This window comes from Pongo pygmaeus, chromosome 21 (assembly GCF_028885625.2).
Source record: "Pongo pygmaeus isolate AG05252 chromosome 21, NHGRI_mPonPyg2-v2.0_pri, whole genome shotgun sequence".
In the NCBI taxonomy this organism is placed as follows: Eukaryota; Metazoa; Chordata; class Mammalia; order Primates; family Hominidae; genus Pongo; species Pongo pygmaeus.
This window is the reverse complement of record NC_072394.2, coordinates 66,550,180-66,576,763: the sequence shown is the minus strand read 5'-3', so window position 1 is coordinate 66,576,763 and position 26,584 is coordinate 66,550,180. Positions and strand designations below refer to the sequence as shown.

Here is a 26,584-nt window from a genome sequence, read left to right as displayed (position 1 = left end):
GCTGAGGCCACACTTCACATCCTCTGTTCCCAGAGCTGCCTCCCAGCGGGCTGTCAGGCAGCAGATCCCTCCATGCGTCTGGGGCCCCCAGGCCTGGTGTGCGTCACCTGCACAAGTGTCTCCCGGGGCCATAGGAAGAGGGGGCACTGCGGCCCAGCCTGGCATCCCCGTCTCATGTCTAGTCCCAGCAGCAGCTCAGCAGATGCTGGGCTCCAACAAACCTGAGGTTCCTGGGTCACGGGGCCAGCATGCCCGTCGGAGCAGACACATCCACGTGGCTGCTCCACCCTCCTCCTCCTCCCAGTTCGGCTGAGAGGCTGCAGCTGCTGCTGCTGGTTTTTGTTTGTTTGTTTTTCTTTTAAATAGTAATGGGGTTTATTAGCTCTCGGAATAACGGTCTGCAGGACTTAATCAGGGCGCTGTCTCTGAGACTGGTCTTGGTTCTTCCTTTTTGACATACTGTCTTCATCTCCAGGCTGCTTGACCTTCTGTTGGTTCTTGGAGCAGAAAAGTCAGGAGTCTGTGTCCCCAGTCACTGGCAGTGTTGCCGAGGGGGAAGGGGGGAGGAGTGGGGCTCCCAGGTGAGAGAGGGCCCAGAGCCTCATCCGCCCGGTTCATTCTAGAACTCAGCACATTTCTTTTTTTTCTTTTTTGAGACAGAGTCTCGCTCTCTCGCCGAGGCTGGAGTGCAGTGGCACGAACTTGGCTCACTGCAAGCTCCACCTCCCGGGTTCACGCCATTCTCCTGCCTCAGACTCCCGAGTAGCTGGGACTACAGGCGCCCACCACCACACCCCGCTAATTTTTTGTATTTTTAGTAGAGACGGGGTTTCACCGTGTTAGCCAGGATGGTTTCAATCTCCTGACCTCGTGATCCGCCCGCCTCGGCCTCCCAAAGTGCTGGGATTACAGGCGTGAGCCACAGCGCCCGGCGCTCAGCAAGTTTCTATCAAGACAGGCAGCCCTAACCTGGCAGGCCTGGGTCGTGGTGAGATCAAGGCTTGGTTCTTATGGGCAGGCCTCCTAAGCGATGACTGAGTGCCACTGTGTGTTCCGCCAGGCAGCTACTGCTGCTCTCCATCCCTGCATGGACAATGGACATGGCAAACCATCAACACTGCTCTCCTTGGAGGCTGTCTAGGGAGGTCCAGACATCTTGGGAGAGACTGGGGTTCTCTTTTGCGCAGGAGAGCGTGGGCAGGCTCTGCGGAAGGCCCTTGGGGCAAGCATCGGGGCTCTGGTCCTCCTTGCTTTGGCTGGGTGGGCCCGAGCTCTCCTGTCTCCTCAGGCCTTCTTTCCTCCGTGGGGTATAACTGGGCTCTGGGTGGGCAGGTGGGGGTTCCTGCAGGCAGTGCTCTCTGTTCCCTCCAAGGGGGATGCACGTGACCCGCCAGACCCTCCTGGAAGCCACCTCTTCTCAGGGTGGTTGTGCTCAGCCCCCACCTCCCGAAGGTCGGTGACGCTGGGCCTGCAGTTTCAGACCAGAGCAAGCAGTGCCACTGAGAGGGTGCCGCGCGAGGTAGGCCGGGGACGGGGCTTCCTGGGCCGCAGTGCCATCCCGGCGACCTTGGCGACGGGATGGGAAGGGGGTGTCCGCACAGCCACTTCCAGGCGCCCGCGACAGCAGTAAGGGAGTGTCTCAGGCGTTGATCCCGGCAGCCAGACCTCGCTCGCCTTTGCTCACTCATGGAGAGCCCTCAGCCGCCTCCCACTGCCGCTCCTGAATGCGCCTCACACATCCTGATTTGAAAGCACCCATAGGGCCGCCGCCTCCCACCTCCCGAAGAATCCACCGCGCTGGGCCCGCAGGGAGACAGGCTGGACGGCCCGGGCGCCTCCCCATTGGTTGGCCGGGCCGGGCTCGACTCCCTCGCGCGGCTGCCGGCCACAGGCTCACCTCCCTTCCCGCCGCCGCGCCCGGGGAGAGGAAGCGAGGTGGCCTTTACCCCCGCGCAGGCCGGCAAGGAATGTGGGGCCGCGCTTCCCACTCCACCCGCCCGAGGGCTGAGGACGGCGGAGGCGAGAAACGACGCGCAGAGTCTGGGCGCCGAGTGGTGGAGACGCGTCCCGGGCCGTTCGGATCGGGGCTGCACACGGGGCTGGGGCTAGGCCCGGGCCGCTGGTTCCCGCCCCTTCCCGGAGCCGTTCGTCCCTCGCAGACGACACGACGGGAGGGACCCACGCGCGGCCGCCGGTGCCCCTAGTCAGCCAAAAGCGAGCCCCACTGGCGGGCACCCCCACGAGGCCCGCGCCCGAGGTGCGCCGATCTCCGGGTGCGCCGAGGCCCCCGAGGGTGGGCGCGCGCGGTGCCCAGGCCCTTCCGGACCCCGCGCCCCGGGCGGCCTTCCTTGGGGGCGCCTTTTCCGCACCGCCAGCGGCCAGCGTTGATGCCCGGCCGGGCTGGGGGAGTCGCCAAGTTTGCGAGACGCGCGCAGCGCAACGGCGCGTCGGGCGCGGGGACGGCCCGTGACCTGGGCACCCGCGCGCCCCCGAGGAATCTGCGCGTGGGCAGCGCCCGGTGCGCGGCCCGGGAAGGGACCGGGTGCCCTCGTCGGGGTCGCCGCTCCCGTGGGGTGGTTTCCAGGCTGCTCCTCGCTCGCGGGGCAAGGGCGCAGCCGGGGCCAGGGGGATCCCCGCGCCGCGCCGCCCCAGCCCCCCGCCAGCCCAGGGGAGGGGGCTTCCCACAATGCCCAGCGAGCTCCAGCCCGCACTTCCGCTGTCCGGCCGCCCGCGGTGGGAAAAACGGACCCCCGGCGCGGCCCCCTGCGACCCCGCGGCGCGGCGCCCGGGGCCCAGCGAGGGGCGGGGCCGGCGGCCGGGCCGGCGTGGGCGGGGCCCGGGGCGGTGGCCGCGGCCAGGGCGCAGCGCGGGCCAATCAGCGGCGGCCGGGCGCGCGCCGGGGGGCGGGGTCAGGGTCCGCGGGCGGGGCGCGCGCGCGCGCGGGCGGCGGGGGCCGCGGGGTTGGAGCGGGCGCGGGGGCGCGCGCCGGCCTGACGGACCGACGGACGGACGGACGGACCGAACAGCCCCGGCGACCGCGCAGCTCGGACCCGCCCGAACGCAGCGCCCGCCCGGCGGCGGTGGCGATCACCGGCGCCGGCCCGGCGGCCGCGGCGCCCGCCCTCGCCCGCGCCCCATGGGGTCACAGGTAAGCGGCGCCGGCTCATTGTCCGCGCGGCCGGGCGGGCGCATCGCGGCGGGGGCCGGGCCGGGAGCCGGGAGCCGGGAGCCGGGGCTGCTGCGAGCCCGGGCGCGCCCCCGCCGCCGGCCGCCCCGCCACGCCCCGCCCCGCGGGGGCGCCCTCCCGGGGGCCATCGGAGCTCCCGGCTGCGGCGCGGGCTCCGGGGGCGGCGGCGGAGACCCCGGCCCGGTCCCCACGGGTGCCCCCCAGGCCGGCGGCGCGGGGCGGGGCGCGCGGGGGCGGCGCGGGTTCCCCGCGGGGCTGCGCGCGGAGGCGGCTGGGCTGCCCCGGCCCCTCGGCCCCCGGCACCTCCTGCCGCCGCCGCTCTCCCTCCCCGGCACCTCCGAGAGGGGAATTTTCCAGCTGGTAATTTCTGCTGCGTCAACGCCTGGCCCCGAGGCAGCCCGGGGGCGTCCTGGCGCCCCCCGCCCGCGCCCCCCGCCGGCACAGCCCAGCCGCACCCGGAGCCGCCCGCGCCGAGTTTGCCAAGAGTCGGAACTGCGGGAGGTGGGCGCGGGCGGGTCCCGGCGCCCTGGGGCCGGGGGGTCATTGTCTCCCCGGACGCCGGGCGCCGGGCGCCGGCCTGGTCTCCATCTTAATCACCGGCCGAACCGGGGCGCAGGGGCCTCGGGGCGGGGCGGCGAGGGGCGCGGAGGGCTCGGGGCGCGCGGGGCGGACGGGGCGCGCGGAGGAAGCGGGGTCCGCTGCGAGCCGCGTCTTTGTTTCTCTGTAAATAGACATGTCAGTTTCGCGGGGGAGCGCGAGCCGGTGTCTGACAACTCAATCCCGAAGGCAAACGGGGAATTCTCTGCGCCAGAGGGAGGGCTCCGGCTAGTTGGGGTTCCCCTGGCCCCGCTGACAGATTCACTGTTTATAGGTTTAACGAAGCACACACAATAGGGCTGGACCGAGGAGCCAGGGTACAGCCAGATGGGGCGAAGAACGGATATTTTCTGACAGCGAAGAAATATAAACAAAAGAAAGTTTGACTGAGATTCGCAGCGAATTTTCTCTCGCTTTCTGGGCTGCAATCTCAACGATGCATTTGGAGTGGATTACGGTGGCAAGATTGTGATCAGCATTGTTTAAAGAAATGCTAATTAGAAACGTGTTTAGCGCACGGCCTGGGCGCAGACACCTGTGTGCCGAGAACTCACGGGCATTTTAATTGTATCGATTGTAGAATCTTTCATATTGGCTCTATTATCAGAGCTAACTTCCCGTTTGGGTAACAGACTGGATACATCTCAGCTGCTGGCACTCACGCTGCCTCTGCAAGGCACTATTTCACTCTACAAGAGTGGAAAATAGTTTGTTCATCAAAAGGAAATGTATAGAAGGGGTTTTTCACATGAATAATGAAGCAAGCGACAGTATTTGTCAGAGTAGAACCTTTCTGCTCGGTGTGTTTTACGTGTTTCCAACGGACACCTTTGGGCACCTCAGCCTGGTTACTACTGCAGAAAGGACTGAGGAGTGAGGGGAGTACTTGGGCACAAGTTACTGCAAATTTAGGTGGGAGCTTACACACTGTGCCCCCTAAAAAGCTAGACATCTTCTCCGTAACTGAAGGAAGAGGGCTCGGGAGTTACTGTCGGATTTCTCCTTGGGGGGTGGAATGCACTCACTTTGCGGTGTTTAGAAATCCAAAATTCCGCCTTGTCTTCAGGCCAGCCTGGGGACAAGCATTTAATTAAGCCTCTGACAACATTATCCTGAACGTGGGAGTTTTCTTTTGCTTAGATGAGGTGATTTCTGTTCGGGTTTAGCTGTTTTGTGTGAGGATGAGTCGTTCTGTGCTCAGACCTGAGTTCCACTCCTGTTTCGGATGTTAGGGTTGGGTGGACTGTTACCTAAGGGCCCCCAGGTCAGTTCCACCAGGGCCAGGCTGACCCAGTGCCCTGCGCCCTCCGTCCCTCCCCAGCCCCTGGTGGCCACAGAGGTCAGGAGGTAAACGCTGTGAACGGTGAAACTGCTCCAGGGATTTAGAGGAAATGCCGTGGAGGGTACACAGTTATTGTCAGACGATGTATTATTTACAAACACTGAATTAAATTTTAGCAGAGTGAACTTTCCAACACTGCCCTGACGTGGGGTTTTTAAATTAAGGGAAATTGGGCCACTCTGTCCCTGTGGCCTGTGTTTCTGGGACAGCTGTGCAGCTCCAGTGCTCTGTTCTCCATCAGAGGTCTTAGCCCGGCCTCTCAGAGCCCAGGAGACCCACTTCGTGCACGGTGCCTAGACGGCGCCACAGCCCGAGAACTGGAGCTGGTTCCTCCCATTGCGGTGACTGGTGCCCAGGCACCCGCTCCACTGCTGAGTAAAAGTGAGAGGAAAGGTCTAGAAGTCCTTGCCCCTTCCCATCCCCACACCCAGTGTCACGGCGTCTGCCATGGGAAGTTCCCTGTCCTGGGGACTTCATGTTCTTGCCCAAGTACCGTTCTTGTAAAAATTCAGGCTGCTGCTTCTCCCTGGACTTTGCATGTTTTACCTGGAAGTCTCATGAGTGACCTTGAGTGATGGTTGATACTTGCCTCTACTGGTTTTTCTAGCAGATTAAAAAAAAAAAAAAACCCTTTGAATCTGTCCCCTCCCCTGGGGGAAGAATTCATCTTGTTGCTGCTAAGTTTGCTTGAATGGCCTGACTCCTAAGAATAAATGTTTGATTCAAAATCTCTATTAAGGCCACAGACTTATTCAGGGCTTTGAGAGGCGGCCGCCTTATCCTGATTTTGGTCCTCCTGCCGTCCGCCGCGGCTCTGGCGTAGCTGTGAACTTGTGCAGAGTGCTGGGTCCTGATTGTGGTCCTCCTGCCGTCTGCCGCGGCTCGGGCGTAGCTGTGAACTTGTGCAGAGTGCTGGGGTCTTAGGCTGTGGGGTCCATGGGAGGGATTTTCCTGCTTTTCTGTTATCACTTAGACACTTTGAGTGCCTCACATATACAGACCCAGGCTTGGTGTTCTGGTTTGCTGGTGACGACAAAGGGCCCCAATGGTGGTGTTTATAGATGGAAAAGAAAAAGGATGTTTTTTAACAACCTAAAAGTGGTTCTGAGGCTGGGCGTGGTGGCTCACACCTGTAATCCCAGTGCTTTGGGAGGCTGAGGCGGGAGGGCCGCTTGAGGCCAGGAGTTTGAAGCTGCAATGAACTATGATTGTGCCACTGGACTCCAGCTTGGGCAACAGAGCGAGGCCTTGTCTCTAAAACAATAAAATTAAGTAATAAATAAACAAATAAAACATTGTCCTGTTAAAGCATAAAAACCAGTGAAATTTGACCTAAGTATGATTTATGCAAAGTTTTCTGTTGAATAGTTCTGTTGCATAGTTGAGTATCAGCAGTGCCGTTTTACTCTAATTTACAATTTAAAATTATTAAATGCTTCTAAACATCATTATCTGGATTAAAAATTTGCTACCATAGCTATTTTAGAATAGAAAGTTGAGAAACATTAGTGTATTTTTCAAAAGCATTTGCAGATCTTTTGTGTTTTGACAGATGTGCTTTTGCGTCTTACTGGAGAGACACTCAAGGATTCCTAGTCATGACAGTTCTTTGGTGGTACTGAGGGCCTGCCATGGACCAGACTTTGGGCCAGGTTGGTGACGAAGTTCCCATGGAGGTGGGTTGGGGGCACACAGAAACCACTGATGTGACCCAGTGTGGTGGCAGAGGCTGGTGAGAAACGGTCCAAGGCTGGGAGGAGGGTGCCTGGACTTCTGTGTAGACTGCTGTAAGGAGTGGCACTGGAGCCCAAAGGTGACTCGAGGGAAGGAGGTCCACTTGGAAATCCACCCGCACGGTTCCAGACCTGGCAGTCGTCCAGTCCTGGTGGAGCGAGTCATATTCCAACCCCTGCTTCTCGGAGAGTGGATTGCTGGCCAGAGGGCAGGGCCACCGTACGTAGGAGGCAGCTTTTGGGAGCTGGTCAGCTGTGGGGGTAGGCATGAGGAGCGGTTGAGTTTCACGTTGTACCTTCTGAAGACTTGGTTCAGCACACATAATGCCTTCCCAAGGACACTTGCTGTCTTTTTGGAAAAGTCATCCGTGAAGCATTTCTTTTTTTGAGAGGGAGTCTCGCTCTGTCGCCCAGGCTGGAGTGCAGCGGCGTGATCTCGGCTCACTGCAAGCTCCGCCTCCCGGGTTCACCCCATTCTCCTGCCTCAGCCTCCCGAGTAGCTGGGACTACAGGCGTCTGCCAACATGCCCGGCTAATTTTTTGTTTTTGTTTTTTTTTTAGTAGAGATGGGGTTTCACCGTGTTAGCCAGGATGGTCTTGATCTCCTGACCTCATGATTCACCCGCCTCGGCCTCCCAAAGTGCTGGGATTACAGGCGTGAGCGACCGCGCCCAGCCGAAGCATTTCTTGTCTGGCCCTGTCGTTGTCGGCCCAGGTGTCACCCCCGGGCTCCTCTTGGTTTCTCTTTGAGCATCTCTGACTTACTAGCGCCTCAGTCCTTCTCAGTTTCCCCCAAAATGGAAAAGAGCCACATATGTGTGTGAACAATCAGTTTCTAAAAATGTCTTCATTTATCTGAAAGTCGGGCAGCATTGCTGCTTGCATGGGACACACAGATACTTTTTTGTTTGTAAGACATTTTTGTTTACAAAAATTCATCACATCATCTCTTCCTTCCAACCACTCTGAAGAAAACGAAGCCTCTTGCACAGAAGGCCTTCCCATTCGCTGGCATATCGCTGCACACGAGACCTGCGCAGGTGGTCCTCTGTGCCCGTTTGCTGGCATATCGCTGCACACGAGGCCTGTGTCAGTGCTCCTTTGTGCCCGTTTGCTGGCATATTGCTGCACACGAGGCCTGCGTCGGTGCTTCTCTGTGGAGATGTGGAGAGGGGCACCGCTGTGCCTTGGGCTACATGCAGAGGGCTTAGGAACTCCTGGTGTTGACAGCTGCCTTTGTGAGAAGTGGACACACCTGGACCGTGTGGCCCACGTTACTCTGGGCAAGTCTTCTTGTTAGTGTGGGTCACCTGCCGGATGGACAGAGGCTTTGCTTATCCGCTGGGGCATGGGGAACAAAACTATGGCTCTTAACTGGGCAGAAGAATGAGAAGTCGGCCCAAGCTAAGCATTACCTGTCACAGTGTTGATTCGCCACTTTCCCAACTGACTTCCCTGAAAGAATCCCACAAAAAGTCAGAGATTAGAAGCTTCTGAGTTACGAAGAAACTCGAAGGCCTGGTTGTTGCTTTCTGGGCTGTGGAGGGGCACATCCAGACACACAGGCTTTCTAGAAACACACTCAATAATCCACTCATTGGCCATAGCCAGCCGCTTTGCAGAGGCTGAGAAGAGGAGCAAGGCCGTTCTGGTTGGAGGAACAGCAGTGCAGGGATAGAACCAGAAAACGGAGTTGTTGACACAAAGTGCCCAGGGCTGTTTGTGCAGTGTGGGGACAGCTGGCCCTGGGAAGGGGGAGGGAGGGCTTGATGGTAGTGAGATGGTAGGCTGGAAGGAGGGCTTCTTTTTTTTGAGACGGAGTCTTGTTCTGTCCCCCAGACTGGAGTGCAGTGACGAGGTCTCGGCTCATTACAACCTCCGCCTCCCGGGTTCAAGCGAATCTCCTGCCTCGGCCTCCCTAGAAGTTGGGATTATGGGCATCCGCCACCACACCCGGCTAATTTTTGTATTTTTAGTAGAGTCGGGGTTTCATCATGTTGGCCAGGCTGGTCTTGAACTCCTGACCTCAAGTGATCCGCCTGCCTCGGCCTCCCAAAGTGCTGGGATTACAGGCATGAGCTACCGCACCCAGCCAGGAAGGGTTTGATGATGGTGAGATGGGGGTGCAGTGATGGGAAGATGGGGGAGGGAGGGTCTGATGACGGTGAGATGGGGGTGCAGTGATGGAAGATGGGGGCGGGAGGGTCTGATGACGGTGAGATGGGGTGCAGTGATGGGAAGATGGGGGAGGGAGGGTCTGATGACGGTGAGATGGGGGTGCAGTGATGGGAAGATGGGGGAGGGAGGGTCTGATGACGGTGAGATGGGGGTGCAGTGATGGGAAGATGGGGGAGGGAGGGTCTGATGAAGGTGAGATGGGGGTGCAGTGATGGGAAGATGGGGGTGGGAGGGTCTGATGACGGTGAGATGGGGGTGCAGTGATGGGAAGATGGGGGAGGGAGGGTCTGATGACGGTGAGATGGGGGTGCAGTGATGGAAGATGGGGGAGGGAGGGTCTGATGACGGTGAGATGGGGGTGCAGTGATGGAAGATGGGGGAGGGAGGGTCTGATGACGGTGAGATGGGGGTGCAGTGAGGGGAAGATGGGGGAGGGAGGGTCTGATGACGGTGAGATGGGGGTGCAGTGATGGGAGGATGGGGGCGGGAGGGTCTGATGACGGTGAGATGGGGGTGCAGTGATGGGAGGATGGGGGAGGGAGGGTCTGATGACGGTGAGATGGGGGTGCAGTGATGGGAGGATGGGGGAGGGAGGGTCTGATGACGGTGAGATGGGGGTGCAGTGATGGGAAGATGGGGGAGGGAGGGTCTGATGACAGTGAGATGGGGGTGCAGTGATGGAAACATCACTTCTCGGAGCACCCAGAAGAATGGGGATGGGGGGAGACGGTAAGTGTTTCTTGGCCACATGAAATTTTGGGTGGGATTAGAACCGCTGAGTTGTCCTGCAGACCCTGAGCTTTCAGGAAAAAGGGCGTGGTTCAGGGCTTATGTGGCAACCGCCAAGTGAGTTTTTCTGATATTTGCTAAATTAGCTTTCAAGACAACATGGTCTGTAGTCTTTCTTGTCTCGGTGTGGCCCTATTCGAATAAAATGGGTGTTCTCTTTCCATGCCATTTAAATTATTGAATCTGGTGAATGGCAGTATCCTTTTATTTGGCAAGTTCAAAGCCAGCTTAGGTATTTTCAAAAGAAGTAGAGATTATTCAGCTCCTTTAGGGGTGGAGAACAAACTGGCTGAAGAAGGCATTGTTTGTCCAGGTCCAGCCCCGTTTCTTCCTCCTCTGATGTCAGTGTGGAATCTGCAGACCCACAATACTCGGGATTTCCCATGCTTCAGGGAGACCGGCTCAGTCAGTTGCAGGTCAGAGGCGCTCAACCTCTAAGGTGGCCCTGATGCTTAGGTGGGATGTGTCTGCTTGTTACCCATTCGAGGAAACAGAGGACTTTGGCCAGCGATCCTGCCCTGAGCCTCTGGTCTCTAAAGAAGCCTTGATTCGCCCACAGCTTCCTCTCTGCACTCAAAATCTCCACTTCTCAAGTGTAATCTGGTCGTTTACGTTAGTCCCGTGGGGAGCCCATTCCACGGTTTACATCTCCTTTTACAAACAGAAAACGGAGCAGTCCCAAAGAACACACACACGCACACACACACACGCGCACACACACGCACACGCACGCACACACACACGCACACACGCGCGCACACACACACACGGTTCCTAGAGGACAAAGGTCAGGACAGGAATCAGGACAGAGGAAAAGGAATTGGAAGACACCACAATGAGAAAACTTGCTCTGGGAAGTGTGTGGTCAGGGATGCAGTGTGACAGTGGATATTGTCCTTTTTTCTGGTCTGAATTATTTAATTTTTTTTTTGAGAAGGGGGCCTCGCTCTGTTGCCCAGGCTGGAGTACAGTGGCACAGTCATGGCTCACTGCGGCCTCAACCTGGGCTTAGGCGATCCTGCCACCTCTGCCTCCTGAGTACCTGGGACTACAAGCACGCACCACCACACCCAGCCAATTTTTTAATTTTATTTTTGTTTTATTTTTATTTTATTTTATTTATTTATTATTATTATTTTTTGAGACAGGGTCTCACTCTGTCGCTCAGGCTGGAATGCAGTGGCGTGATCTCAGCTCACTGCAACCTCTGCTTCCTGGGCTCAAGTGATTCTTGTGCCTCAGTCTCCCAAGTAGGATTATAGGCGTGTGCCACCACACCCTGCTAATTTTTGTATTTTTTTTTAGTAGAGACCAGGTTTTGCTATGTTGCCCATGCTGGTCTTGAACTCCTGAACGCGAGTGCACCCCCATCTGCCCACCTTGAATCCCCAAAGTACCGGATGACAGTGAGCCACTGTGCCTGGCCTTTTGTTCCCATTTTTATTTTTATTTTATTTATTTATTTTTTGAGATGGAGTCTCACTCTGTCTCTCAGGCTGGAGTGCAGTGGTGCAGTCTTGGCTCACTGCAACCTCCACCTCTCGGTTTCAAGCGGTTCTGCTGCCTCAGACTCCTGAGTAACTGGGATCACAGGTGCGCGCCACCATGCCCAGCTAATTTTTTTTTTTTAAGTTTTAGTAGAGACTGGGTTTGTCCATGTTGCTTGCACTGGTCTTGAATAGTAGAGATGGGTTTGTCCATGTTGCCCAAGCTGGTCTCGAACTCCTGAGCTTAAGTGATCCACCCGCCTCAGCTTTCCAAAGTGCTGGGATGACAGGTGTGTGCCACCGCTCCCGACTTTTGGTTTCCATTTTTAAAACATGTTTTGTACAGACAGGGTCTGGCTGTGTTGCCCAGGCTGGTCTCAAATTCCTGGGCTCAAGCATTCATCCTGCCTCAGCCTCCCAAAGTGCTGGGACGACAGGTGTGAGCCATAGTGCCTGGCCTGTGGTCTGGAATTCCGAGACTCATCGTAGGCTCCACTCTCTCATGTTTTCGTGCTTGCCGGGTTGGCCGTGTCCCGTGCTCGCTGTGTGGTCGGTGCTGTTCCCGTTTCTCCTAACAGCAGCCGTTCACTGATGGTGCGTCTTCCTGTGGACATGTCTTTAAACCCAAGCGTGGGAGAGTGAGGAAGCTGTCAGTCTGGTGTAGGACTGAGCCCAGCCTTGGCCAATCATGGAACCCATTGTACTGAAATGGAATAGGCCTCCTGTGCTCCTCTGTTGGGGCCTAGAGCCCCTCAGTCCCAGGGCTGGGTTTTGCATGCATGTCAGCTCTAGGGAGAGCACCCCAGGCTTTTCTCATTGGGGGCCCGTGTCACATACAAAAGTGCCCGTCTCCCCCATGGGTGTGCTGGTGGGTGAATTCAGGGCGCTTGAACTCAGGAAGGCTGGACGTGTGTCCCGTCGTTTATTCTTGTTCTCCAAGGCACCTCCGGTTTCCGAGGCTGTGAGTGCAGCTTTGCTGGCTGGTGCTGCAAGTGTGTTTAGGATTTTCTGCCTTTTTCGGGAGTGTATCGGTTCTGCTTGATCAGGGCTGTGTTCATGTTTCTAAAATGTTAATGGTAAGAGCTCACTATTGAGTAAAAGCACAGATGGTAATTTTTCCTGCAGAAAGCTTCTTAGATAGAGGAAGTTAAAGGTGTAAGTTCTCGCAGTGTGCTGAGTGACTGGCTGGGTTTTCCTGGTGAGTAAGTGCTTGGGGCGGGCTGCGGGACAGCCTTGTGCTCTGAGAATTGTTAGTGATATCACAAAGGTTTTTATTTCTGAAGGGAAACTAAGGGAGTCAGGATATTTAAAACCGCCTCGGTGCTTCCTAAACAGTGGCTGTTGTTTTTGTCCAAAGTGAATGAAACATTTCAGGTTAATGTCACTCTGTACTTTAAGTACTTCTGTTTAGCATCACATTATTAAAAGTGAGCCTGGACCAGACATGGTGGCTCACACCTGTAATCCCAGCACTTTGGGAGGTCGAGGTGGGCAGATCACCTGAAGTCAGGAGTTTGAGACTAGCCTGGCCGACATGGTGAAACCTCATTTATACTAAAAATATACACACACAAAAAATTAGCTGTGCATGGTGGCACACACCTGTAATCCCAGCTACTTGGGAGGCTGAGGCAGGAGAATCACTTGAACCCGGGAGGTGGAGGTTCCAGTGAGCTGAGAGCGTGGCGTTGCACTCCAGCCTGGGCAACAAGAGGGAAACTCCGTCTCAGGAAAAAAAAAAAAAAAAAAAGCGTGCCTGCTTGTAGTCCCAGCTGCTCAGGAGGCTGAGGCAGGAGGATCGTTTGAGCCCAGGAGTTTAAGGCCACCCTGGGCAACACAGCAAGACCCTCTCTAAAATAAAAAATAATAATAGTAATAATAATGGCCAGGCACAGTGGCTCAGGCCTGTAATCCCAGCACTTTGGAGGCTGAGGTGGGTGGATCCTGAGGTTAGGAGTTTGGCCTGGCCAACATAGTGAAGCCCTGTCTCTATTTAAAAAAAAAAAAAAAAAAAAAAAGGCCAGGCGCAGTGGCTCACACCTGTAATACTTTGGGAGGCTGAGGCGGGCGGATCATGAGGTCAAGAGATTGAGACCATCCTGGCCAACATGGTGAAACCCCGTCTCTACTAAAAGTACAAAAATTAGCTGGGCGTGATGGCGCATGCCTGTACTCCCAGCTACTCGGGAGGCTGAGGCAGGAGAATCTCTTGAACCTGGGAGGCGGATGTTGTGGTGAGCTGAGATCACACCATTGCACTCTAGCCTGGGCAACAAGAGCGAAACTCCATCTAAAAAAAAAAAAAATTAGCCATGCATGGGGGCGGACACCTGCAGTCCCAGCTATTCGGGAGGCTGAGGCAGGAGAATCGCTTGAACCTGGGAAGCAGAGATTGCAGTGAGTTTAGCCGTGCATGGGGGCAGACACCTGTAGTCCCAGCTCTTCGGGAGGCTGAGGCAGGAGAATCTCTTGAACCCGGGAAGCAGAGATTGCAGTGAGTTTAGCCATGAATGGGGGCAGACACCTGCAGTCCCAGCTATTCGGGAGGCTGAGGCAGGAGAATCGCTTGAACGTGGGAAGCAGAGATTGCAGTGAGTTTAGCCATGAATGGGGGCAGACACCTGTAGTCCCAGCTCATCGGGAGGCTGAAGCAGGAGAATCGCTTGAACCTGGGAAGCAGAGATTGCAGTGAGTTTAGCCGTGCATGGGGGCAGACAGCTGTAGTCCCAGCTCATCGGGAGGCTGAAGCAGGAGAATCGCTTGAACCTGGGAAGCAGAGAGTGCAGTGAGCTGAGATCGTGCCATGGCACTCCCGCCTGGGCAACAGTGTGAGGCTCCATCTAAAAAATAATAAATAGGCTGGGCGCGGTGGCTCACGCCTGTAATCCCAGCACTTTGGAAGGCCCAGGTGGGCGGATCACCTGAGGTCGGGAGTTCGAGATCAGCCTGACCAACATGGAGAAACCCCGTCTCTACCAAAAATACAAAATTAGCCAGGCATGGTGGCGCATGCCTGTAGTCCAGCTACTTGGGAGGCTGAGGCAGGAGAATTGCTTGAACTGGGGAGGTGGAGGTTGTATGAGCCGAGATTGCACCACTGCACTCCAGCTTGGGCAACAAGAGCAAAACTGTCTCAAAAAAAAAATATATAATATACTTCTTAAAAAGCGTGCCTGTTTACATTGGCCGGGCGCGGTGTCTCACGCCTCTAATCCCAGCACTTTGGGAGGCTGAGGCAGGCAGATCACCAGGTCAGGAGATCGAGACCATCCTGGCTAATACAGTGAAACTCCATCTCTACTAAAAATACAAAAAAACAAAATTAGCTGGGTGTGGTGGCGGGCGCCTGTAGTCCCAGCTACTCAGGAGGCTGAGGTGGGAGGCAGAGCTTGCAGTGAGCCGAGATTGTGCCACTGCACTCCAGCCTGGGCAACAGAGCGAGACTTCACTTCAAACAAACAAAAAAAAAGTGTGCCTGTTGACTGTTTTTATGACTTTTGCTTTCTTTTCTTGGTTATACGTTGCTAACTTCATACACTGGGAGTTTGCATGTTTTTGCCTGAGGAAATGGTTATGTTTCGCTGCCTACGGTAATATATGGAAATACATCTATAGTATTTCGTTGCTTTTATTTTAGTTTGTATGTAGACTTGTTCTGTACTTCAGAGTGTTTTGAAAAACGTTTCGGAAATCATTAGCAGACACCCTCTGCTGGACGGTGAAATGCGTGTCCCATGACTGACAAAGCGGCTGTCAGTGCTCCGAGCGTCCCAGTTGCTTTTCTTACTTGTTGGCGGAGTGAGGCAGGGAGTTACGAGGTGGCACTCACTCTGATATCCCATCTAGTTAAAGCCATTTTCATGGCTGCTCACTGGATTTCACTAGACGTTGCAGTAACATTCAGGGAGGCCGAGAAGTGGTCTTTTTAATCTGTTTGCCTCTGGTCTGGCCCCTGGGGCACTATTGCTGTTTTTGCTTTCTTCAGTGTGGAAATTGCCAGAGACCTTGGGAGAAGGGAGGGTAGGAGGTCCCATCGTCTGTGGGACCCTGTGTCTGTGTAAAGCCATGTCGAGTGCCCATGGCAGAGCCCTCACAGGAAGCAGAGTTGTGATCACAGACGCCTCCGGGTGAGCCTGAGACGCAGGGTCAGGAAGGGTCGGAGTGAGACACACCTGCACCCTGGCGAGGGCTGGCTCGTCTTCTTCGGGATGCGCTCCTGGAGGGAGCAAAGCCGGCAGACAGCATCCATTAGTGTCCCGGGTGCTCTCTCTGTTCGCTTAATATCATTGATAACAACCTCATTTTGTACTTCACCTGATTTTTGCCTTGTCTTAAGAAGGAAGTGCATCAAGGAAGTCATGAGTTGGTGCCTCAGTGATGCTCTGCTCTTCCCTTCTATTCTCTTCTATTCTCTTCTCTTTTCTCAGAGATAGTCTCGCTCTGTCACCCAGGTTGGAGTGCAGTGGCGCAATCTCGGCTCACTGCAACCTCCATTTCCTGGGTTCAAGCGATTCTCCTGCCTCAGCCTCCTGAGTAGGTGGGATTACAGGCGCACACCACCACGCCTGGCTAATTTTTGTATTCCGTAGTAGAGACGGGGTTTCACCCTGTTGGTCAGGCTGGTCTTGAACTCCTGACCTCGTGATCCACCCGCCTTGGCCTCCCAAAGTGCTGGGATTACAGGCTTGAGCCACTGCGCCTGACCTTCTTTTTTTTGAGCTGGAGTTTCGTTCTTTCACCCAGGCTGGAGTGCAGTGGCGCGATCTCGGCTCACTGCAACCTCTGCCTTCCAGTTTCAAGCGATTCTCCTGCCTCAGCCTCCCCAGTAGCTGGGATTACAGGTGTCTGCCACCATGCCCGGCTAATTTTTGCATTTTTTTTTTTAATAGAGATGGGGTTTCACCATGTTGGCCAGGCTGGTCTCAAACTCCTGACCTTGTGATCTGCCTGCCTTGGCCTCCTAAAGTGCTGGGATGACGGGCATGAGCCACCGCGACTGGCCAGTGATGCTTTTCTTGACACACTGACGTGAACACATAACTATCAGGAGAGATGGAGAGTGCCCAGGTGTTGGCTGGAGCTGTGGCCACTGTTGCTGTAGAACACGCCCTGGGGGTCTGCACTGGCCTGGCCCACCCTCCCTCTGCAGAGCTGACTGTGGGGCGGCACTGCGCTGCTCTCCTCTTCACGAAGACCCAAGGTTGGCCCTCCTCATGCAGCCCAGCTGGAGGGGACCGTGACTTGGATGCAGGGGCTGCGCCGAGGGCTTCTGGGCTTTGCATCTGGTTTCCGGGTGGCTTTGCCACGTGCTTTCCAGCAGGACCGTGGTCAAGGCATGCCTCACCTGGCAGGGGCAGCGTGGATGGTGCCAGTGGCTCTCACCCCAGCGCCCTTGTCCAGCTCTACAAAGGGCCCCTTGCAGTGCACCTCAAAACTACAGACTCAAAAGGCAGGGGCCCTGGCAGATGGGACCATGTGAATCCTGGGCGAAGACTCCCAGTGCCATCACTCAGAGCGTGGTGCTGTGCAGTCTCTGTAGGTGAGCTTGCTGTTTGGGCAAGTTCCTGGGGCTGCGTTACATGGGCCCATGGCCTGAGTGGCTGAAACCGGTAGAGCCTTATTCTGTCACAGGGCTGGAGGCTGACACCCAGCATCGGGGTGGACGGGGCCACTTTTCTCCCAAGGCTCCAGGGGAGGGTCCTCCTGCCTCTTCAGCTGCAGGCGTTGACCACAGTCCCTGGTGCCTGTCGGCTTGTAGACACCTCGCTCCAGCCTCTGCCTCTGTCTTCACACTGTCTCCCCTGCGGGTGTCCAGGTTTCCTCTTCTTTCTTCTTCTTCCTTTTTTTTTTTTTGAGACAGAGTCTCACTCTGCCGCCCAGGCTGGAGTGTAGTGGCACCATCTCAGCTCACTGCAGCCTCCAACTCCCAGGTTTAAGCGATTCTCCTGCCTCAGCCTTCCAAGTAGCTGGGATTACAGGCATGTGCCACCACGCTTGACTAATTTTTTGTATTTTTGGTAGGTACAGGGTTTCACCATGTTGCCCAGGCTGGTCTCAAACTCCTGACCTCAGGTGATCTGCCCACCTCGGCCTCCTGAAGAGCTGGGATTATAAGCCTGAGCCACTGCACCCAGCCTCTTTTTCTATTTTTTTTTTTTCTTGAGACAGGATCTCACTCTGTGGGCCAGGCTGGAGTACAGTGGCACAAGCACAGCTCACTGTAGCCTCCTTCTCCCAGACTCAAGGATCCTTTTGCCTCAGCCTCCCAAGTAGCTGGGACTACAAGCATGCACCATCATACCTGGCTAATTTTTTTACTTTTTGTAGAGACAGGGTCTCCCTATGTGGCCCATGCTGGGCTCAAGCGATCCTCCTGCCTCTGCCTCCCCAAGAGCTGGGATTACAGGCATGAGCCACCACATCTGACCCTTTCCTTTTCTTTTTTCTTTTTTCTTTTTTTTTTTTGAGACCGAGTTTCACTCTTGTTGCCCAGGCTGGAGTGCAGTGGCGCAATGTTGGCTCAACGCAACCTCCGCCTCCTGGGTTCAAGCGATTCTCCTGCCTCAGCCTTCCTGAGTAGCTGGGATTACAGGCATGCACCACCATGCCCGGCTAGTTTTGTATTTTTAATAGAGACGGGGTTTCTCCATGTTGGTCAGGCTGGTCTCAAACTCCTGACCTCAGATGATCTGCCCGCCTCGGCCTTCCACAGTGCTGGGATTACGAGCGTGAGCCACCGCGCCAGGCCTGGCCTTTTCCTTTTCTTTTCAGGAAGCTGGTCCTATTGGGTGAGGGCCCGCCCTAATCCACTATGACCTCATCTTAACTTGATTATATTTGCAAAGACCCTATTTCCAAATAAGGTCACATTTGCAGGTTTAGGACTTCAGCAGACACATTTCAGCCCTTAACAGCATCAGAGCTTGGGTTTTCTTGATGCGTCTTCCACACGTATTTCTCTATGGAGGCTTCTCCACGCATCAGCAGCTGCCACCTCTCGTGGCCGCTGTATCCTTGACGGTGCTGTTATTTACAGCAGAGGTGGCAAGTAACCAGCGTCACCAAAATATTAACTAATGCATTCAGCCAGTGTGCATGCAGCCCTGGGCCTGTGGCAGGTCGGGTTCCTGGCCTGGATACACAGCAGCTCACGGAGTCCTTGCTTTGCTGGGTTATGCAGACAGGGGAGACGCTTTGAGTATCTTGGGTGATGTGAGCCTGCCAACCTGTGAGGAGAGACACGGGGTGGGTGGGGAGGGAGTCATGTTGGGGTGAGCAGAGATGGAGCCAAGAGGGGCAGCTGAGTGTTGCGGCTGCTTGTGCCTCTCCATCCGAAGCAGGACTTGGGCCCTCCTCTGGGCACCCCCTTTGCCTTGCTCACTGCACCTGTGCCCACTGCATCTGCGCCCACTGCACCTGTGCCCACTGCACCTGTGCCTACCTGCACCCACTGCACCTGCACCCATTGCACCTGTGCCCACCTGTGCCCACTGCACCTGCACCCACTGCACCTGCACCCATTGCACCTGTGCCCACCTGCGCCCACTGCACCTGTGCCCACCTGCACCTGCACTCACTGCACCTGTGCCTACCTGCACTCACTGCACCTGTGCCCGCCTGTACCCACTGCACCTGCACCTACTGCACCTGTGCCCACCTGCACCCACTGCACCTGTGCTCACCTGCACCTGTGCCCACCTGCACCCACTGCACCTGCACCCACTGCACCTTTGCCCACTGCACCTGCACTCACTGCACCGGTGCCCACCTGCACCCACTGCACCTGTGCCTACCTGCACCCACTGCACCTGCACCCATTGCACCTGTGCCCACCTGTGCCCACTGCACCTGCACCCACTGCACCTGCACCCATTGCACCTGTGCCCACCTGCGCCCACTGCACCTGTGCCCACCTGCACCTGCACTCACTGCACCTGTGCCTACCTGCACTCACTGCACCTGTGCCCGCCTGTACCCACTGCACCTGCACCTACTGCACCTGTGCCCACTTGCACCCACTGCACCTGTGCTCACCTGCACCTGTGCCCACCTGCACCCACTGCACCTGCACCCACTGCACCTTTGCCCACTGCACCTGCACTCACTGCACCGGTGCCCACCTGCACCCACTGCACCTGCGCCCATTGCACTCACTGCACCTGCGCCCATTGCACTCACTGCACCTGCACTCGTGCCCACTGCACCTGCGCCCACTGCACCTGTGCCTTCAGCTCAGACTTGGGCTCTTGGCCTTTTGTGTCTTCTCAGTAGCTGGTGAGCTGTGGCCCCTTTTCAGAATAGCATGTTTTGTTTGTTTATTTTGAGACAGGGTCTTGCTCTGTCATCCAGGCTGGAGTGTAGTGGCGCGATCTCAGCTTACTGCAGCCTCGACATCCTGGGCTCAAGCGATCCTTCTGCCTCAACTTCCTGAGTAGCTGGGACCCCAGGCATGTGAGACCATGATCAGCTCACAATAGCATTTTTAGTGCATCCAGTAAGATCCCTGGAAAATTAAGGGTAGCAACTACTGAAGTATCATTGCTAAAATTCAGGAAAGTTTGGTTTGTGAGGTAGTAACATGTGGAACTTTAATTTAGCACATAGCATTGTGAATGGTGCATCTGATATTCCTAATTCCGAAGTAGGGTGAGTGTCAGAGCATTCTAAGTTGCCTGCCGTGGCCATGGTGCGATGTGGACATGGCTGTGTCTGCGGCTTGTCACCCACAGTCAGACTCCTGAGGCCCAGGCCTGCTGCACTCCTCTGGGAGGTCACCCCCAAATGAGGACCCTTGCCTGGGGGTGGGAGGAGGCAGGCTCCCCCTGCAGAGGCAGGTCTTGGGCCTCCTGTTGAGGGGTGGGGCTGCCTGTGGGTTTCCAGATGAGATTCTCTCTCACCTCATTTGCATCGCTGGATTGTATATTTTCCCAGTTTTGTAAAAGTTATATTATTATTTTAAAACCTAATTATATTTTCAAAAACTTATTTTGGAACTTTTTAAACATACACAAAATTAGAGAGAACGTCCACGTCACCTGGCTGCGGGAACCCCCAGTGCTCTGCTCTTGTCTTACTCATCTCTCCCACTCTCTCCCACTGTTTTTTCTTTTTCCTTTCTTTCTTTCTTTCTTTTTTTTTTTTTTGAGATGGAGTCTTGCTCTGTTGCCCAGGCTGGAGTGCAGTGGCGTGATCTCAGCTCACTGCAAGCTCTGCCTCCTGGGTTCATGCCATTCTCCTGCCTCAGCCTCCCCAGTAGTTGGGACTACAGGCGCCCACTGCCATGCCCGGCTAATTTTTTTGTATTTTTAGTAGAGATGGGGTTTCACGATGTTAGCCAGGATGGTTTTGATCTCCTGACCTCGTGATCCACCCACCTCGGTCTCCCAAAGTGCTGGGATTACAGGCGTGAGCCACTGTGCCTGGCCCTTCCCACTGTTTTTTCCTCTCAAGTATTTTAAAGCAAATCTCAGTTTTACCCTCAAGGGCTTCGTTGTGTGTGGCTCACACACAGCTGGGCACTCTGCAACACTTCCTCAGCGTCGCGATGCTTGTGGGTGGTGATGTCCCTGAGTCGGGATGAGGGCCACGCGCTGCTTGTGGGTGGTGATGTCCCTGAAGTTGCATTTCTTCTCTCCGTTTCATGCTACTTATTTGTTGAAGGATCGGTTGTTGGTTCTGTGACATTTCCTACCTGAAGGTCTGGCTGGGTGCATCCTTGTGACCTTGAACTCCTGCCTAAGCCGTCAGTAGAACCAGGTAGAGGCGGGAGGGCTAGGACTCGCCCGCGCAGGGCAGTGGCAGGGGAGCAGTTACTCTGGTGTATAGCCACAGTGCTTACATTGGAATTTCCAACTTAATGTATTTTATTTATCTAGTTATTTATTTATTTATTTATTCTTTTTTTTTTTTTGAGATGGAGTCTTGCTCTGTCTCCAGGCTGGAGTATAGTGGCACAGTCTCAGCTCACTACAACCTCCGCCTCCTGGGTTCAAGTGATTCTTCTGCCTCAGCCTCCCGAATAGCTGAGATTACAGGTGCGCTCCACCACGCCCGGCTAATTTTTGTATTTTTAGTAGAGACGAGGTTTCACCATCTTGGCCAGGCTGGTCTCGAACTCCTGACCTCAGATGATCCACCCGCCTCAGCCTCCCAAAGTGCTGGGATTACAGGTGTGAGCCACCATGCCTGGCTCCAACTTAATGTATTTTAAAACACGGGTTGTTTCATATTTTGATGCCTGTTTTTTTTTTTTTTTTTTTTTTTTTTTTGAGACGAAGTCTCACTCTGTCACCAGGCTGGAGTATAGTGGCACGATCTCGGCTCACTGCAACCTCTGCCTTCCGTGTTCAAGCAATTCTCCTGCCTCAGCCTTCCAAGTAGCTGGGACTGCAGGCGCGCGCCATCACACCCAGCTAATATTTTTTTCTATTTTTAGTAAAGACGGGGTTTCACCACGTTGGTCGGGATGCTCTCAATCTCTTGACCTCATGATCCACCTGCCTTGGCCTCTCAAAGTATTGGGATTATAGGCGTTAGCCACCACGCCCAGCTGTGTTTTTTTGTTGTTGTTTGTTTTGTTTTTTGTTTTGAGATGGAGTCTGGCTCTGTCACCAGGCTGGAGTGCAGTGGCGTGGTCTTGGCTCATGGCAACCCCCACCTCCCGGGTTCAAGTGACTCTCCCGCCTCAGCCTCTCGAGTAGTTGGGATTACAGGTGCCTGCCACCACACCCAACCAATTTTTTTTATTTCTTTTACGAGGGACGGGGTTTCCACATGTTGGCCAGGCTGGTCTTGAACTCCTGACCTTGTGATTCGCCTGCCTCCACCTCCCAAAGCACTGGGATTATAGGCGCGCACCACATCGCCTGGCTAATTTTTTGTATTTTAGTAGAGACGGGGTTTTACCATGTTGGCCAGGCTGGTCTCGAACTCCTGACCTCGTGATTCGCCCGCCTCCACCTCCCAAAGTGCTGGGATTACAGGTGCGCACCACATCGCCCGGCTAATTTTTTGTATTTTTAGTAGAGACAGGGTTTCACCGTGTTAGCCAGGATGGTCTTGATCTCCTGACCTCGTGATCTGCCCGCCTTGGCCTCCCAGAGTGCTGGGATCGCAGGCCTGAGCCTCCTTGCCTGGCCTTGTGAAAAATTTTAATGTTAATTTTCTTATTTCAAGTTGATTTTCATTTAGTTTTTACTAAAAATGCAAATGTAGTTTACCGTTGCTTCTCTTTTTTTATGTAGGAAAAGTTGATGCAAATTTTGCCTGAATTTGGAGTTTTCCTATTAGTGAGAGTTTTGTTACGAAAAGATCGCCGCCACTTTGGTGGGTCAGCACTAAAGCCTTGTTTCAATATTTGCAGGGTCAATTCTTTTGAATATTTTAATGCTTCCCTGTTTGGAGTCTAAGAGCCATTTTTACTTTAGTTTTTTTTCCCAGGCAAGTACTTTGTCTGAACAATGTATGAGCCAGACCTGGTAGAAAAATGGGAGTTGGTGAAATAGATGTGCTACTTAGTGACAGGGGCTGTGATTCTAACATTTTGTCTCATGGCAGAGTTGGATGAAAGGGGTTTGTTCCTGCAGCATGGCTCACCTGCCCAGTGTGTCCTGAGTCCTCATGTGGCAGGGAGTCAGACAGCAGCAGCTCTCTTCCCAGCGGGGTAGAGCTCACCTGGCTGCAAGGTGAGCCGGCTGGCCCGTCGCCCAGCTCAGAGCTGACCCTCGCACGTGCAGATCTCTGCCGGGCCGGGGGGTCAGGGTCAGCTGTCTGCGTCACCTATGGGCCGCTCCCTCTCTGCACCCCCTGAGATTTTCCTGCTCTCTGCGTTGCCTATGACTGTGGGCACAGCGGGCTTCCTGGAAGTACTTTCAGAGGAGGTGACAGTCGTATCCTGCCAGGGCCCCTCCTGCCCTGTGGAAGAACTTACTTCTGCTCCTGGAAGTCAGAAGCTGGGAGGCCTGGGGCTGTAGTGTCTTCTGTATGAGAGGTGGGGTGGGGCTGGGGAGAGGAAGGCTGCTCGACTCTTCTTCTGGGAGACCCGCCCCATGGCAGCTCCGAGGTCCTAGTGGGCTGGTGGCTCGCATCTTGTCCACCTGTTGTCGTCTTTTGCCCCTCGGGGGGCTCATGCCCATCCTGTGGGGTTCTGGGACCCAGACTCGCCCCGTGGGCTAGGCTGGGCGAGGAGGCTCATGCCTGTCCTGTGGGCTGGGCGGGGGGGACTCATGCCCGTCCTGTGGGGTTCTGGGATTGCCCCTCACCCCTGTGGGCTGGGTGGGGGGGGGGCTCATGCCCATCCTGTGGGATTCTGGGACCCAGACTTGCCCCTGTGGGCTGGGTGGTGGTGGGGGGCTCATGCCCATCCTGTGGGGTTCTGGGACTCAGACTTGCCCCTGTGGGCTGGGCGGGGGGCGCTCATGCCCATTTTGTGGGGTTCTGGGACCCAGACTCGCCTCTGTGGGCTGGGCAGGGTGGGGCTCATGCCCATCCTGTGGGGTTCTGGGACCCAGAGAGGCAGACTCTTCGCCTGCCCTTTGGGTTTGTGAAAAGTCAGAGTGGAGCATGGACGCCGGCTGGTGCTCTCCAGTGTTCTCTGGCTCTGCCGCTGGAGCTCCTCGTAGGAGTGAGGAAAGAGAGTGGAGCACGGACGCCAGCTGGTGCTCTCCGGCTCTGCTGCTGGAACTCCTCGTAGGAGTGAGGAAAGAGAAACGTAGATTCCTCTCATGTTCGCGCTCTGTTCACCTCCTGGGTGCTGATTTCCTGTGGTGGCACCCTACCCTGCATCTGTGCTGGTGGGCACACTCTCGCGTTTGCATTTTATTTTTATTTATTTTTTTGTTTTTTGTTTTTTGAGACAGAGTCTCACTCTGTTGCCCAGACTGGAGTGCAGTGGCACAATCTCGGCTCACTGTAACCTCTGCCTCCCATGTTCAAATGATTCTCCTGCCTCGGCCTCCCTAGTAGCTGGGATTATAGGTGCGTGCCACCACGCCCAGCTAATTTTAGTATTTTTAGTAAAGACAGAGTTTTGTTATGTTGGCCAGGACGGTCTCAAACTCCTGATCTCACATGATCCACCTGTCTCAGCCTCCCAAAGTGCTAGGATTACGTTTGTGTTTTATAAATAAGGACCTTGGTTTGTGAGGGGAAGGGGGGTTTTGGTGCCTATCCTCAGTGTGGTCGGTATGTGTGAGCTTGTACAGACACGGCCAGCTGGGCTTTCTGTTCTCATTTCTTCCCGTTAATTTCTGATAAACTTCTAAGCATCCACGTAACTGGCATTTTTAATGTTCCTGGAATTGGGTTTTGCTCAGTTTTAATACTTCACGGTTTTCTGGGCCATCTTTGAATTGTCGAGTGTTTGGGTCTTTTTCTGTTTGTCACTGTTAGCCATAGCAGTGCTTGGAACATCTTGGAACCAATTAGTTTTTTGGGTTATTTCCTTGGGGCAGTCTCAGAAGTGGAATTAGTCGAAGAGGCAGAGGCATCTGCAGGCCTCATCCCCACACTGCAGACTGCTTCGAGGACTGCCCCACTCTGGGCCTCCTGTGTCACGGCCACCTTTGTAATGACGTTACATTAATGTTTGCCAGTTTCATGTATTTTGAGATTTCTTTTTTTTTTGAGAGAGGGCCTTGCTGTGTCACCCATGCCGGAGTACAGTGGTGTGATCTTGGCTCACTCCAACCTCGACCTCCAACCTCGACCTCCTGACTCAAGGGATCCTCCCACTTCATCCTCCAGAGTAGTGGGGACTACAGGTGTGCACCACCATGCCCGGCTAATTTTTTCTATTTTTTGTAGAGATGGGGTCTCACCATGTTGCCCAGGCTGGTCTTGAACTTTTGGGCTCAAGCCATCTGCTCGCCCCGGCTTCCCTCAGCGTTGGGATTTCAGGCATGAGCTACTGTGCCCACCTGGCTTTGAAATCTTTTCTCAGAGTCAAGCACGTGTCTTTTAAGTCCTTTCCAGAAATCTTTAAAATTGTATCATTGAGTTAAGCCGCACTGGCCACCACACGGCTAACTTTGTAAGGGAGAAGAGGGGAGAGGAAGGGAGGTCGCGGAGCTCCTGCTGTCTGCCGGAGTCCTCTCCACCTGCTGGGCTCTGGCAGGTTTGCTGAAGACCGCGTGAGGGCGCTGCTGTCTTCTGGGCTCAGGGCTCCTGTGAGCTCCTGAGGCCTGGACCCAAAGGTGGCCTTTGTTGCTCCCTTGGGCATAATATGGGGGGCACAGGCAAGATGTGGGGCCACCACCCCAGCAGGCCTGTGCCAAACCCCAGGACTCCATTCCTGGAATAGACGCGGCCATGAGGACTGGAAGCGCTGGGCGTGGCCCACGGCGGGGCCCCCAGGGCTGCTGACCTTGCCCCCCTTGGCTCCACCGAGCCTGCACCTTTAGTGCCCACTTGGGCCAAGCCCGTGGCGAAGTGCCCCAGGCGCTGCGGTTCCTGCGAAGGGGAACGTGGAAGGCGAACGTGGAGAGCCCCTTGAGTGCCTCTGCAGCACCGGAGCACCAAGCCGCCCTTGCCCGGGCGTCCCTGAGGCCCTGAGTCTTGGCAGCTCCCAGGTCTTAGCTCATGAATCATGGGGGTTTCTTTCTTTTTCTCTTTTTTTTTTTTTTTTTTTTTTTTTTTTTTGAGACGGAGTCTCGCTCTGCCGCCCAGGCTGGAGTGCAGTGGCACCATCTCGGCTCCCTGCAAGCTCCGCCTCCCGGGTTCAGGCCATTCTCCTGCCTCGGCCTCCCGAGTAGCTGGGACTACAGGCGCCCGCCACCACGGCCGGCTAATTTTTTTGGTATTTTTTAGTAGAGACGGGGTTTGACCGTGTTAGCCAGGATTGTCTCGATCTCCTGACCTCACGATCCGCCCGCCTCGGCCTCCCAAAGTGCTGGGATTACAGGCGTGAGCCACCGCTCCTGGCGGAGTTTTATTTCTTAAGGCGGCCTTGGAGCCTGTCCTGGCCGAGCGCTTGACGGAGGAGGGCCTTCTCTGGGGGAGGCTCTGTCCACCTCCCACCCACGCTGGAGGAGCTCGGGTCTCATGGGGAGGCAGGACTTGCTTAGGGGCGGGAGGTCACACTGCCCCGGAGCCCAGGCCCTGCCCTAGGAGGAAGAGCCTGGCCTCCCCCTCCCTCCCGCCGGGGCCCGGGGCTGAGACTCCTTGTGGGTCTGGATGACTCGGTCCGTGACCTCCGCCCTGGCCCTGCTTCCCGCCCCACGCCCCCCTGAAGCCCCGGGCTCCGTGGCCTCTGCCTTCCGGGCCCTGCCCTGCG

At 55.5% G+C, this 26,584-nt stretch overlaps 1 protein-coding gene across 3 annotated transcripts in view; it reads left to right on the top strand.

Annotated features, from left to right (window-relative positions):
* Positions 1-2,238: 2,238 nt before the first annotated feature.
* ZBTB46 (zinc finger and BTB domain containing 46) overlaps positions 2,239-26,584 on the top strand; it is a 92,379-nt gene continuing 68,033 nt past the window's right edge. Inside the window, exon 1 of one of the 3 annotated variants that reach the window (XM_054467294.2) lies at positions 2,239-2,257. The gene's annotated coding sequence lies outside the window, so the exon portion shown is untranslated. Of the gene's footprint in view, positions 2,258-2,971; positions 3,149-20,746; positions 22,998-26,584 lie in introns of those variants that run through there. The other 2 variants (XM_054467292.2, XM_054467291.2) reach the window with 2 other exon arrangements.